Genomic DNA, 12,526 nt, shown 5'->3' on the forward strand with positions numbered 1-12,526 from the left:
ATCAAAAACACAAGGACTAAAACTTAAAAATACTAAACACTTTTGCCATTTGCTCAGTCCTCATTAAACATACAAGGACACATTCAGATGAACAGAGCAAATCAGACCTTCAAAAGTAGAAAGTCAACAGTTAGCACAATATATAAAACATAGCTTATTTCTTCCCTTTAATGGAACCTGTGGAAGTAGTTGTCAGTGACACAATAACATCTTACATTAATATGGTCAAACAATCATTTTCATTTTCAGTGACAGTCACTTCATTCGAACATGTATGAAAACAAAATATCAAAGCATTTCTGTAATTTGGTGATAGTTCGTTTCAGGAAGTTCAGTGTTGTATCAAATAAAACATATTTCTTTACAGATTAAGAAAACTCATAACATCCTACAGTTTACACTTAATTCAGCAGTTATTTTAAAACATACTGAAAATGAGTCTCTTCTTGTGTTTCCTCTTAATCAGATATGAATATGCAAGAGTCTTAGGGCGATAAGTGTTCCTTATCAGAGGGAGAAGAACGTTGGTCTTCACTCCTCTGAGTTGAAGCTTAAATCAGTTCAGGCAATAAAAACGCCTCATGAAGAGAATGAGAGGGGGTATCAGTGTTCATATCGTTTACAAGGGAAGATAATAGTTCATAGTTAACATTGCTCTTGTTGTCCACGGACGAGCTGGTGGATGAAATATCTGTAGTTTAATCAGTTTCATTCAGATCTGTTTAGTATCACATTTAACAGCCTGCTACAGAGTTCGCATAGAGTTACTCTCAAATATCAAAGGGTTAAGAGAGTTTCTGAGACAGGGGAAGAAGAGTTTGAGGGGTGTCATGTCCTGGGGCCTGTTTCACAAAGCAGGTTAAAAAAACTCTGAGTTTAACCCGGAACTCTGAGTTGATCTACTCTGAGATAGGAAACTCTGAGTTTTCGGTTCCAGAACAGCAGATTTGCGTTAGGTTGATCAACTCAGAGTAGTTTGACCTGGAGTTAAGCGCATGCACCACAAGTAAAAAAAAGACAGCATCAATGGAGCCCTGATTCGACGAGTCACCATAGCAACGGGGAAGCGGAGGGCTACGCTACAACTGGAAATGGAAATATTAATGCGCTCATACGGTGAGTTTGAGCAGGTTTACACCGCTGCTGCAGCAAAAGAGAGGGAGACGGTGCGGGTCAGTGCATAAGTTTAAATGTAGTCCTGTTGCAATCACAGTAATATCACAGGGGGAACTGCTTGAGTGGGAGCCTATTAATTTATTTCATTTAAGTGCATTCCCACGGGGGAGAATCGCACTTGGCAGCAGCTTAAGATGAAAAATAAAAACATTGTTCAAACAGGTAAAACATCGTCAAAATCTCATGGTGGCGCCTCATTTTGAGCATGTTTTACATGGTAAAGTAAATATTACCGTAAGTGGCTGTTTTATATGTTGATTAAAAAACTCCCGTTTGCAAAAAAACGCAGCGCAACACACAATATCTGCTGTGATATAAGAGCATTACTGGTTGTTAATGTTGGAAATGTAAGGACGGATGAGATGGACAGTGACGTGAAACGGTGTTGTGCGTATTCAGCACCCCTGTCGTGAAATTCACCCCTTCGCATTATAGATGAAATTCTGGATCAGAAGGCTGTTGTTTCCACCTATAGGAGTAGTTTATATACCGGTAACCTGACTAAAAGCACACACTTTTGAACCTATGAATTGCAAGAAAAGCTGGGATTATATTTAGGAAACGCTGAGTCAAATACATTCAACCTGCTCAAAAGATCCATTTAATTCATGTTGTAATTATGGCTGCAGTATATTAAGGACGTCTATGCGCGGTCTGATAATCATCTTATATTTAGAATATTTAATTCTCTTTGCGGTAATGCGTCACCTTCACCTTTGGAGTGGAAATATTCACCACCTAATATAACTTCTAATGTAGGCCTACTGAATGATTTTTATACGTTGTATAAAAAAAACGCAGCGCAACACACAATATCTGCTGTGATATGAAACGGTACCGCTCAAAAAGAGAATTGCCTGGAAATGCAAGAACATCTATAATCAATAGTTTGATAATCATCTCCCGACGAATATTTAATTCTCTGCGCACTAATTCTGCACCTTCATCCACGGGATCGTTATCAAAAGGACACGCCATGGTAGTGAAATAGTCGCCACCTAATATTCAATTCAATTCAATTCAATTCAATTCAATTCAATTCAATTTTATTTATAGTGTCGAATCATAACAAAAGTTATCTCAGGACACTTTACAGAGTAGGTAAAGACCACACTCAATGACTTATTTATGAATTACATAGACCCAACAATTCCTCTGTAGAGTACAGTGGCAACGAAAACCTTCCCTATAACAGGCAGGAACGTCAGACAGACCCAGCTCTGTGGAGGACGGCCATCTGTCTTGACCGGTTGGGGAGGAAGAAAAGGAGAGAGAAAGAGAGAAAAGACACACAGATGGACAGAGAGAGACAGACAGACACACTTCCAGAGATGCAAGCAAAGCCTAACAGTAACTATAATATTTATAGTAATGTGAATATAACGTATATGTTAAGGCAGTTAATACAACAGAATAGTAGAAACAAGCACAGCTAAGGTGACAGAATATGAAAATGATAATAATTATGGTGGCAAACATGATCAATGATGAGTAGTGGCAATAGCAGCTACTATACAGCTACAAATTTTATAGTTTATTAAACTAGTGATAGTATATATGAGTAACAGTGACAATAGCAGCAGGAAGCGTCATGTAGGACCACGGCAGCAAGCACCACCACGATCAGCAGAGACCTGCGAGACGACAAAGCACAAACAGCTCCGGGGAAGAAGCTGAATCAGTAACATGCATTGATGGGACATGAATGATTCAGACAGAGAGGAGAGAAGCTCAGAGTATCAGGAAAAGTATTATCCCCCGGCAGACTAGGCCTATAGCAGCATAATTAAGCAGAATAAAGTCTTATCGTAAGCCCTAGCTGTAAGCTTTATCAAAAAGGAAAGTTTTAAGTTTACTTTTAAATAAGGGGACAGTGTCTGCCTCCCGAATAACATTTGGGAGTTTGTTCCACAGGAGAGGAGCTTGGTAGCTGAAGGCTCTGCCTCCAATTCTACTTTTGGAGACTCTAGGAACGACGAGTAGCCCTGCATTCTCAGAGCGCAGAGATCTAGTTGGGTGATACGGTACTATGAGCTCTTTAAGATACGACGGAGCGTGACCAATAAGAGCTTTGTACGTAAGGAGAAGGATTTTAAATTCTATTCTAGTTTTTACAGGTAGCCAGTGCAGAGAAGCTAATACAGGAGAAATATGTTCTCTTCTATTTGTTTTAGTTAGTACACGAGCTGCAGCATTTTGGACCAACTGGAGACTCTTAACAGACTTATTGGAGCAGCCTGATAATAAGGAATTGCAATAGTCCAGCCTAGAAGTAACAAATGCATGAACAAGTTTCTCTGCATCTTTCTGAGACACAATGTTCCTAATTTTTGCAATATTACGCAGGTGAAAATATGCAGTCCTTGTTGTTAGTTTTATGTGAGAATCGAAGGACATATCCTGATCAAAAATAACACCCAGATTCCTTACTGTGGTGCTGGAGGACAACACAACATCATCCAGAGTAACAATGTCTTTAGCTATTGAGTTTCGGAGGCCTTTGGGGCCAAGTACAATAACTTCAGTTTTGTCTGAGTTTAACATCAGGAAATTGCAGGTCATCCAGCTTTTTATTTCCTTAATGCACATTTGAAGTTTATCTAACTGATGGGTTTCTTCTGGTTTGATCGACAAATATAATTGTGTATCATCAGCATAACAATGAAAATTTATGGAGTGCTTCCTTATAATATTTCCCAAGGGAAGCATATATAAGGTGAAAAGAATCGGTCCAAGGACAGAACCCTGTGGGACTCCGTGACTAACTTTAGTGTGCATGGAGGATTTGTCATTAACATGTACAAACTGAGATCTATCTGATAAATATGACTTAAACCAGCTCAGTGCGGTTCCTTTAATGCCAATTAGATGCTCCAGTCTCTGTAGCAGGATGTGATGGTCAATAGTGTCAAAGGCAGCACTAAGATCTAGTAAGACAAGTACAGAGACAAGTCCTTTGTCTGAAGCTATTAGAAGGTCGTTAGTAATTTTCACCAGTGCTGTCTCAGTGCTATGATTTGCTCTAAATCCTGACTGGAAATCCTCAAATAACTCATTATTATGTAAAAAGTCACACAACTGATTGGCAACTAATTTCTCGAGGATCTTAGAGAGAAAAGGAAGGTTAGATATAGGTCTATAGTTGGCTAGTACCTCAGGATCAAGACTGGGCTTTTTAAGAAGAGGTTTAATTACAGCTACTTTAAAAGACATTGGTACATAACCTGCTGATAAAGACATGTTAATCATATCTAATACAGGAGTGCTAATTAAAGGTAACACTTCTTTAAGTAACCTAGTTGGAATAGAGTCTAGGAGACAAGTAGAAGGTTTTGATGCTGAAATAGTAGATGTTAATTTGTTAAGGTCGACTGTAGAAAAGCAGTCCAAGAATATATCAGGTCATACAGTTTGTAAGGTTCCTGGGTTTGATGAAAAAATAGTGCCAAGCGAGTTGATTTTGTCTCTAATAGTTATAATTTTGTCATTATAGAAGGTCATGAAGTCGTTACTACTGAGGGTTATAGGAATACATGGCTCAATAGAGCTGTGGCTCTCTGTCAGCCTGGCTACAGTGCTGAAAAGAAATCTAGGATTGTTCTTATTCTCCTCTATTAAAGATGAGTAATATGCTGCTCTGGCATTACGGAGGTCCTTCCTATAGGTTTTAAGACTTTCTTGCCAAACTAAGTGAGATTCCTCCAGTTTAGTGGAGCGCCATTTACTTTCCAACTTTCGCGATATTTGTTTTAATTCACGGGTTTGTGAGTTATACCACGGAGCTAACTTCCTCTGTTTTATTATCTTCTTTTTTAAAGGAGCAACAGAGTCAAGTGTTGTTCTTAGAGAGCCTGCAACACTTTCAACAAGGTGATCAATTTCAGAGAAACTAACGTTAGTGCAGGAGTCTTGAATATTAGGATGAGGCATTAAAGTAAATGCAGATGGAATCGCTTCCTTAAATTTAGTTATAGCACTATCAGATAAACATCTAGTGTAGACACTTTTGCCCAGAGGTGAGTAGTCCTGTAATATGAATTCAAAAGTTATTAAAAAATGGTCTGATAAAATAGGATTCTGTGGAAAGACTATTAAGTCATCAATTTCCACACCATAAACCAAAACAAGGTCGAGGGTGTGATTAAAACAGTGAGTAGGTTATTGTACACTCTGACTAAAACCAATCGAATCTAATAGAGAGATAAACGCGATACTGAGACTATTATCGCTGTCCACATGAATATTAAAATCACCTACAATGATTACTTTGTCGGATTTAAGGACTAAATTTGACAGAAACTCTGAGAATTCAGACAGAAATTCAGAGTACGGACCAGGAGCACGGTACACTATAACAAATATAATTGGCTGCACAGTTTTCCAGGTTGAATGTGAAAGACTAAGAACAAGACTTTCAAATGAATTATAATTTAGTTTAGGTTTAGGGTTTATTAATAGGCCTGAATCATAAATAGCTGCAACGCCTCCTCCTCGACCACTGCCTCGAGGAATATGAGTATTAATATGACTGGGAGGAGTGGATTCATTTAGGCTAACATATTCTTCGGGACGCAGCCAGGTTTCGGTCAGACAGAGTAAATCAATATGGTTGTCTGATATCAGATCGTTTACTAATACAGCTTTAGATGACAGAGATCTGATGTTTAAAAGTCCACATTTTATTTTCTGATATTGTTGCATTGTCGCAGATTTTGCGTTGATTTGTATCAAGTTTTTCTTTATAGCTCCTCTTCTGTTCATTTTTGATCTGTTTAATTTAAATGATCGTGGGGCAGACAGTGTTTGTATACTAAACTGAGCTGGAAAATGCTCCACAGGGAGCGCAGAGAGGTGTGTAAGACTGCCACTCTGCTTCCTGATCCCAACACCGGGTTGTCATGGTTTTAGACCGCTAACAACTGCGTCCAGGTTCTTAGATATGAGAGCAGCACCCTCCAAAGTAGGATGAATACCATCTCTCCTAATAAGACCAGGTTTTCCCCAGAAAGACTGCCAATTATCTACGAAGCCCACATTATTTACCGGGCACCATCCAGACAGCCAGCGACGGAATGATGACATGCGGCTATACATGTCATCGCAAGTCAAGTTGGGCAGGGGACCAGAGAAAATTACGGAGTCCGACATAGTTTTTGCATAAGAATACACCGACTCCACATTAATTTTAGTGACCTCCGATTGACGTAATCGGGTGTCATTACCGCCGACGTGAATAACAATCCTACCATATTTACGTTTATCCCTAGCCAGAAGTTTCAAATAGGATTCAATGTCGCCCGCTCTGGCCCCTGGGATGCATTTTACTATTGTCCCTGGTGTCACTAAGTTCACGTTTCTCAAAATGGAGCTGCCAATAACCAGTGTTGTTTTCTCAGCAGGCGTGTCACTGAGTGGAGAAAACTTGTTTGAAACGTGAACGGGCGGATGGTTAACCATGGGCTTCGATTTAGAAGTATGCTTTCCTCTCACAGTCACCCAGGAGGACCCTGGCTGCTCAGGGATTGCCGGGGGAGGGCTAGCAGGAGCTAACGCTACACTATGTGGCTTCGCACCGGCTAAAGTTGTAGGTGGCTGGCTAGCTACTGTAGCGTAAGATTGAGCTTCCATGGTGCGGAGCCGTGCCTCTAACTCACTGAGCCTCGCCTCCAGCACTACAAATACACTACACCTATTACACTTACCATTATCACTAAAGGAGGCAGAGGAGTAGCTAAACATAGGACACTCCGAGCAAGAGAGAGCAGGAGAGAGAGCGGGGGAAGCCATCACCAGCCGTGAAGCTAACTGCTAAGCTAAAGTGGCTAACAGCGTGTAACGATTAATTAGCCAGAAAGCGGCTGAAAGAAGGAGAGCTGTGAGTGCTTGAGTAGAACTAGTGGATGTTTAAATGTTAAGCGGTAGTTAGCCGCTGTGGTGAATATTATAGCAGAAACAGTTGAATTTAGTGAGAGCAGCTAACAGTGACACAACAACGAGTGACCAACACACAAGCACCGAAAATAACGTAATACGTCACCGTAACACGTCAGCACGTACCAGAGCAGGAGGCGGAGAAGTTGCAGTTCACAGCCCTCAGAGATCAGAGAATAGTGATTTGAACAAAGTGTTTGGATCATCAGCCGTGCCAGTGTGTCGGTGACCTATAACTTCTAATGTCTGATTTTTGCAATGATTTTCTGAAAAAACAGACGGAACTATACTACGCCAAAACTCGCGTGCTGACTGAATGAATGAGGAAATCAAACACTGTGTGTGGCTGAAAGAGGGCGGAGACAGAGAGAAACTCAAGGTTTTCTGAGAAAAACCTGGTCCTGACCAGGTTAGTTTCAGAGAGCATGTTACCATGGTAACTGACCGAGAGGTTAAGTTACCTCTCTTTGTGAAACAGGCTAGAGTTACCCCTCTGTCTCTGGTTTGAGTTACCTCCCTTTGTGAAACGGAAAACTCAGAGTTTCCCTCATTTCAGGGTTAACAGGGTAACAAAAGATAAAAGTAAGTGCATGTTGAAAAAAGAAGCAAAGTGATGCTCAGGCAGAGCACCGCTACAAGAGGCTGTCTTGTGAAAGTGTTGTTGATGGTTGATTTCCAGTTACTCAAGGTCATTTTCATTTAACATAAACGTCATAAAATATTCATTTAGTAGTAGCAGTAGCAGCAGTAGTAGTAGTAGCAGTAGTAGTAACAGTAGTAGTAGTTGCAACAACAACAGTATTAGCAATAGTTCTAGTAGTAGTAGCAGTAGTAGTAACAGTAGTAGTAGTAGCAGTAGTAGTAGTAGCATTAGTAGTAGCTACAACAACAGTAGTAGCAATAGTTCTAGTAGTAGCAGCAGTAGTAGTAGTAGTAGCAGTAGTAGTAACAGTAGTAGTAGTATTAGCAGTACTAGTAGTAGTTGCAGTAGTAGTAGAAATAGCAGCAGCAGTAGAAGTAGCAGTAGTAGTAATAGTAGTAGTTATAGCAGCAGTAGTAGTAGTATCAGTAGTAGTAGCAATAGTTCTAGTAGTAGCAGCAGAAGTAGTAGTAGCAGTAGTAGTAACAGTAGTAGTAGTAGCATTACTACTAGTATTAGCAGTAGTAGTAATAGCAGCAGTAGTAGTAATAGCAGCAGTAGTAGTAGTATCAGTAGTAGGAGTAGCAACAACAACAGTAGTAGCAATAGTAGTAGTAGTAGCAGCAGTAGTAGCAGCAGTAGTAGCAGTAGAAGTAGTAGTAGTACACTGTTGAAGAAAGGCCAAATAGGAGCTTGGCGTAACGCTTGAATTCCATTTTGATTAACTGCCTGTTCGGTGTAAACATATCAAAGAAAAAGACAGAAACAAAGATTTGCTTCATAATTTAACAGCACTATTATAAAAACTATAAGTAACTCAGTAGAGCACAAACCAACATAAGTTGATGCCGTCTTGCACAAAATAGCCGAGGCATGTGAGCAGTTGTTTGGTTTTGATATCTTGGATGAGATGCTGATGTTTACTTTGGTGTACAGTAAGTGCTGCTTCTTGCTATTTCAGGGTTCACAAAATGTCGTAGATGTCTGAGGACATGTTTTCTGTAAATATTTCCTGAAGATCATACTCTGTGACGTTATATATACGTTTTCCTGCAGCTGGATGAGGAGTGCAAAGCATTAGTACACAGTGAGGACATGCCTCAATAATACTGTGGAGTATCCTTCCAAAAACAGCTATGCACATGAGGAAACTATTAATTAATGTGAGGATTCCATGACCTCTTCTCTAATGCAGCACAGATCACAGTCAAGTTCACAATACCCAGTGGGTCAGAGGCATACTTGAATACAGGGTGGGACTAGAAAGAATACATTGTCATGCATTACTGGTGTGTGTGTGTTATCATAGACAATCACCTTAGATACTTTAATCCCCTTTAAAGACAGGGCTCTCCCTATCATGACGCACTAAAAGTTTTGGAATTCTATGGACAGTTTTCCTCAGAGGGAACTCACTGTCTGGGAGTTTGTATGAACAACACTTACTATGTTAGGTTGTTAATCCTACTGTCATCAATAAACTGCAGTTAAACTCCACTATACTGTCATAACCAAATTGGAAATATAATGAAATTGGCTACCTAGTTTTCTGCATGTTCTATTTTTCAATTATTCAATTAGATTTGATAGTTTTACATGCAAACAATTGCTGACAATTGGGGAACAAGAGTTACCATAATAATATTCATATTGTGACATAAATGTGTTCCTGGTCATAGGGTTGTCAAAAAATAGATACTAGAAATATAATCGATAATAAAAGTTAGGATCAGACTAGTTACTAACTAGCAAAAGTATCGATTTTGCCATCAACAGTGGCGTCTCCACCTCCTCCAGTTGATGAGTAACTTTACCCAGCAGCTACAGCTCGTCTCTCTGAGCACATGAATGCTCGTTCATCAGGTTAACAAAACTGAGCTGACTGAACACAGCTGCTGCTCCTGAAGACCCTTAGCTACCGGTTTTAGTAGAAAATGAACAATGCAATAGTGCTGTTAGCTGAATACATTAGCATGGAGCAGATCCCTGTTCACACTGTGGAGAAACCTGACTAAACACAAACTGAGTCACCAACTGAATCCCAGGTTTAACCTCCTTCATGGAATCATTGAATTATTTGAATGATTTAATTAATACATTTAATTTTTTGGTTTCTTGTGTTAATTTACAACATTCAGTTGCCCATAATGAAACCAGTGAATCTGCCGAGTGTAATTGTGGCATGATAGTAGGCGACAGCACACCAGTTAAGACTGCAGATGGAACAGATAAATGCGGCCTTCAGATGGCTGTAGAGAGAGCCGCATGCATGTCAAAGTGAAAGACGCAATAATTGATCAGTTTTTATGGTTTCGGAGGATCTGTTTATGTGCCACTGTGAGAGAAAGCCACACAAATATGCATGATTTATTTTGTGTATCCTTAATCTTAGATTGCAAGAAGAGTGATTTTATGCCAAAATTGTAAACAATGATTAATACAACCCATAAAAATAGACTTGCACCTAATGAAAAAGACCTCATGGCTGCCAGCTTTAAATAACACAGTCTCTTCATCAGCTCCTTCTGAAATGAATGTATTGTTGAGGTATTTCAATACTCCTCAATTACCATTCAGCAGCTCCTTCTATCGGAGGGTGAGTTCTTTGAGATGGTGAGTATATTTCCAGGTACCTGTGGTTAATGGGCTGGCTCATGCAGTGTGTAATAGCTTATTGTTTCAGTTCAGCTGCTTTATTCATTTCCCATACGTGTTACCTAATGAGCTGGCAGTGGCAGTCTGGGCTTAGAGCTCTTTTGTTAGATGATCTGTAAAAGCTGATTTCAATCAGAGCAGGAAGTCTACTGTGGTCACAACGATTTGCCTGTGTGTGTGTGTTTGTAGACCTACATGTGCAAATACATTCTTGTGTGTATTATTGTGTGTATTCTCGTGTGTGTACCAGTGTTTGTGTTTGAGTGTACACGTCTCCTCTACTGTAACTGTAGCCCTGACACAGGTATACACAATGTGTAAGCATCCAACCTTTGTTAATCAATAGTTGAGACTAATTAAATGTGTGTGTGTGTGTGTGTGTGTATACGTACTGCCAATAACCTATCTCTTGAGCCGTTCATCCGATCTATGTCTAACTTGGTGGGTGTACTGCTGAGTATCCAAGGACATGCCGTATTTAGGCCATAGGATGGTGCTAAGACAACAAACGTTATATTATATTATATATTGCCTGTAGGTTTTGAACCACGAGTCTTAGAAATGATTTTCTGCCATTTTGAATTGTGTCCAAATTTGTTTTTATCACTACTTCACCTACAAATTTTGAGCAATCGTCACCAAATTTGTTACAGAACATCTGTGGACCAAGCCAGAAAAAGTGACCTTTTCAGATTTCTCATGTTCACAGTTTATCTAGAGCTGGCCCTCAAAGTTTGCTTAAATGCTGTGTGCAGGGCTTATATTACAAAACATGTCACATATCCTGAACGCTTTGTGCTATTGCAACCACATTTGGTGAACATGTGTAGACATGATGTCTGAGTGGACAAACACATTTAGTGCCCTTTGGCCAATAGATGGCGCAGTATTACACCATCTAGGTATAAAGGAAGGAATTTCTGTCAGTGTATGTATATATAACTGTATATATGACATATCTCAAAAACCGTTCAACTAACGACTTCACACTTGGCAGCAGTATAGCTGAGGACAGAAGTGAGTCCTGTGTCCAGTGTGAAATTGATCAGATTAGAAGAGTTCATTGCAAGCAGCACTTCCGGGGACCTGGCAATCGGCTCGTTCCGTAAGAGCACGCCTCCAAGACAACACTGCAAGCAGCAGTACTGGGAGTCAAGCAACCGGCATGCACTCTAAACGGGTAATGCACTAGCAACGTATACACCTCTGTTAAACCCACAGTACATACACAGCACCAAATGGCACATGCATAAAGTAAGCCACTAGCTAGTAAAGAAAATCAAGTATGGCAATCATGTTTCTGTTGGCTTGTTTTTGTGATTTTCTGCCGAGTGGCGGCCAGACATTGATTATGAAGCTGGACTGGTCTACTCTTGCCTAAAAATTTGCAGTTCAGTAGCAAGGATATATTGTATCACTCACATTATGAGTAAAACATACTAAGATTTATCATAGTATAAATAGGCCAGCTCACTAAGATTTTACTTGATACAAGGTGAAATACTTTTATTTTCTTTTATTTTTTAAAGTACCCACATTAATGTTGTAGTTCCATCTTTTCACTGTGAGGACTAAGATCGCTGCTGGTGAGCTAAGGGCTGTTAACACTGTACATTAGGTTTAGATGGTTAGGGTGTTTGACTCAAGTTGATACATTGGAGGCTGAAACTGCTTCTGTATGGCTGTTTTATTCTCCACAGAAAGATAATACTCTACATGTTCTTGGAAAAACAAACATATTCAAAAAGTCAGTTCAAAAATCAGCCTTGTTGTTGCACACTTTGGTGTTTGAATGATTCGTGGAGCACAGAATTAAGAAACTCCATGAAGCGTGCCACCCTTCAGTTGAGGTGAGACGAAAGGAGGCCAAGGTTGAAGCTGAGAGGCTTTGGCCTGGCAGCAGTAACACGGCTGTGGGTGCTGAGACACAGTCTTTTTGAGGTTTCACAACACATTCTTTCGCTCTGCTGGTTTTTCCTAACTGCTGTTTTTGGCCGCAGGCTCAAGACTACTGGCCAGAGTTTGGTGATTTACATAGGCTACATAGTACGTCATTCATATGATGGCATTCTGGATTCTAATGACTTTTTGAATGCCATTGTAAATAATTATTTTCAGAATGGA

At 39.9% G+C, this 12,526-nt stretch overlaps 1 protein-coding gene across 1 annotated transcript in view; it reads left to right on the plus strand.

Annotated features, from left to right (window-relative positions):
• Positions 1 to 12,526, plus strand: part of vegfc (vascular endothelial growth factor c) — a gene marked incomplete at both ends in the record, with an annotated part of 98,308 nt that overhangs the window by 44,148 nt on the left and 41,634 nt on the right. The window lies entirely within an intron of this gene.

Source organism: Echiichthys vipera, assembly GCF_963691815.1.
Source record: "Echiichthys vipera genome assembly, chromosome: 2".
Taxonomy (NCBI): Eukaryota; Metazoa; Chordata; class Actinopteri; order Perciformes; family Trachinidae; genus Echiichthys; species Echiichthys vipera.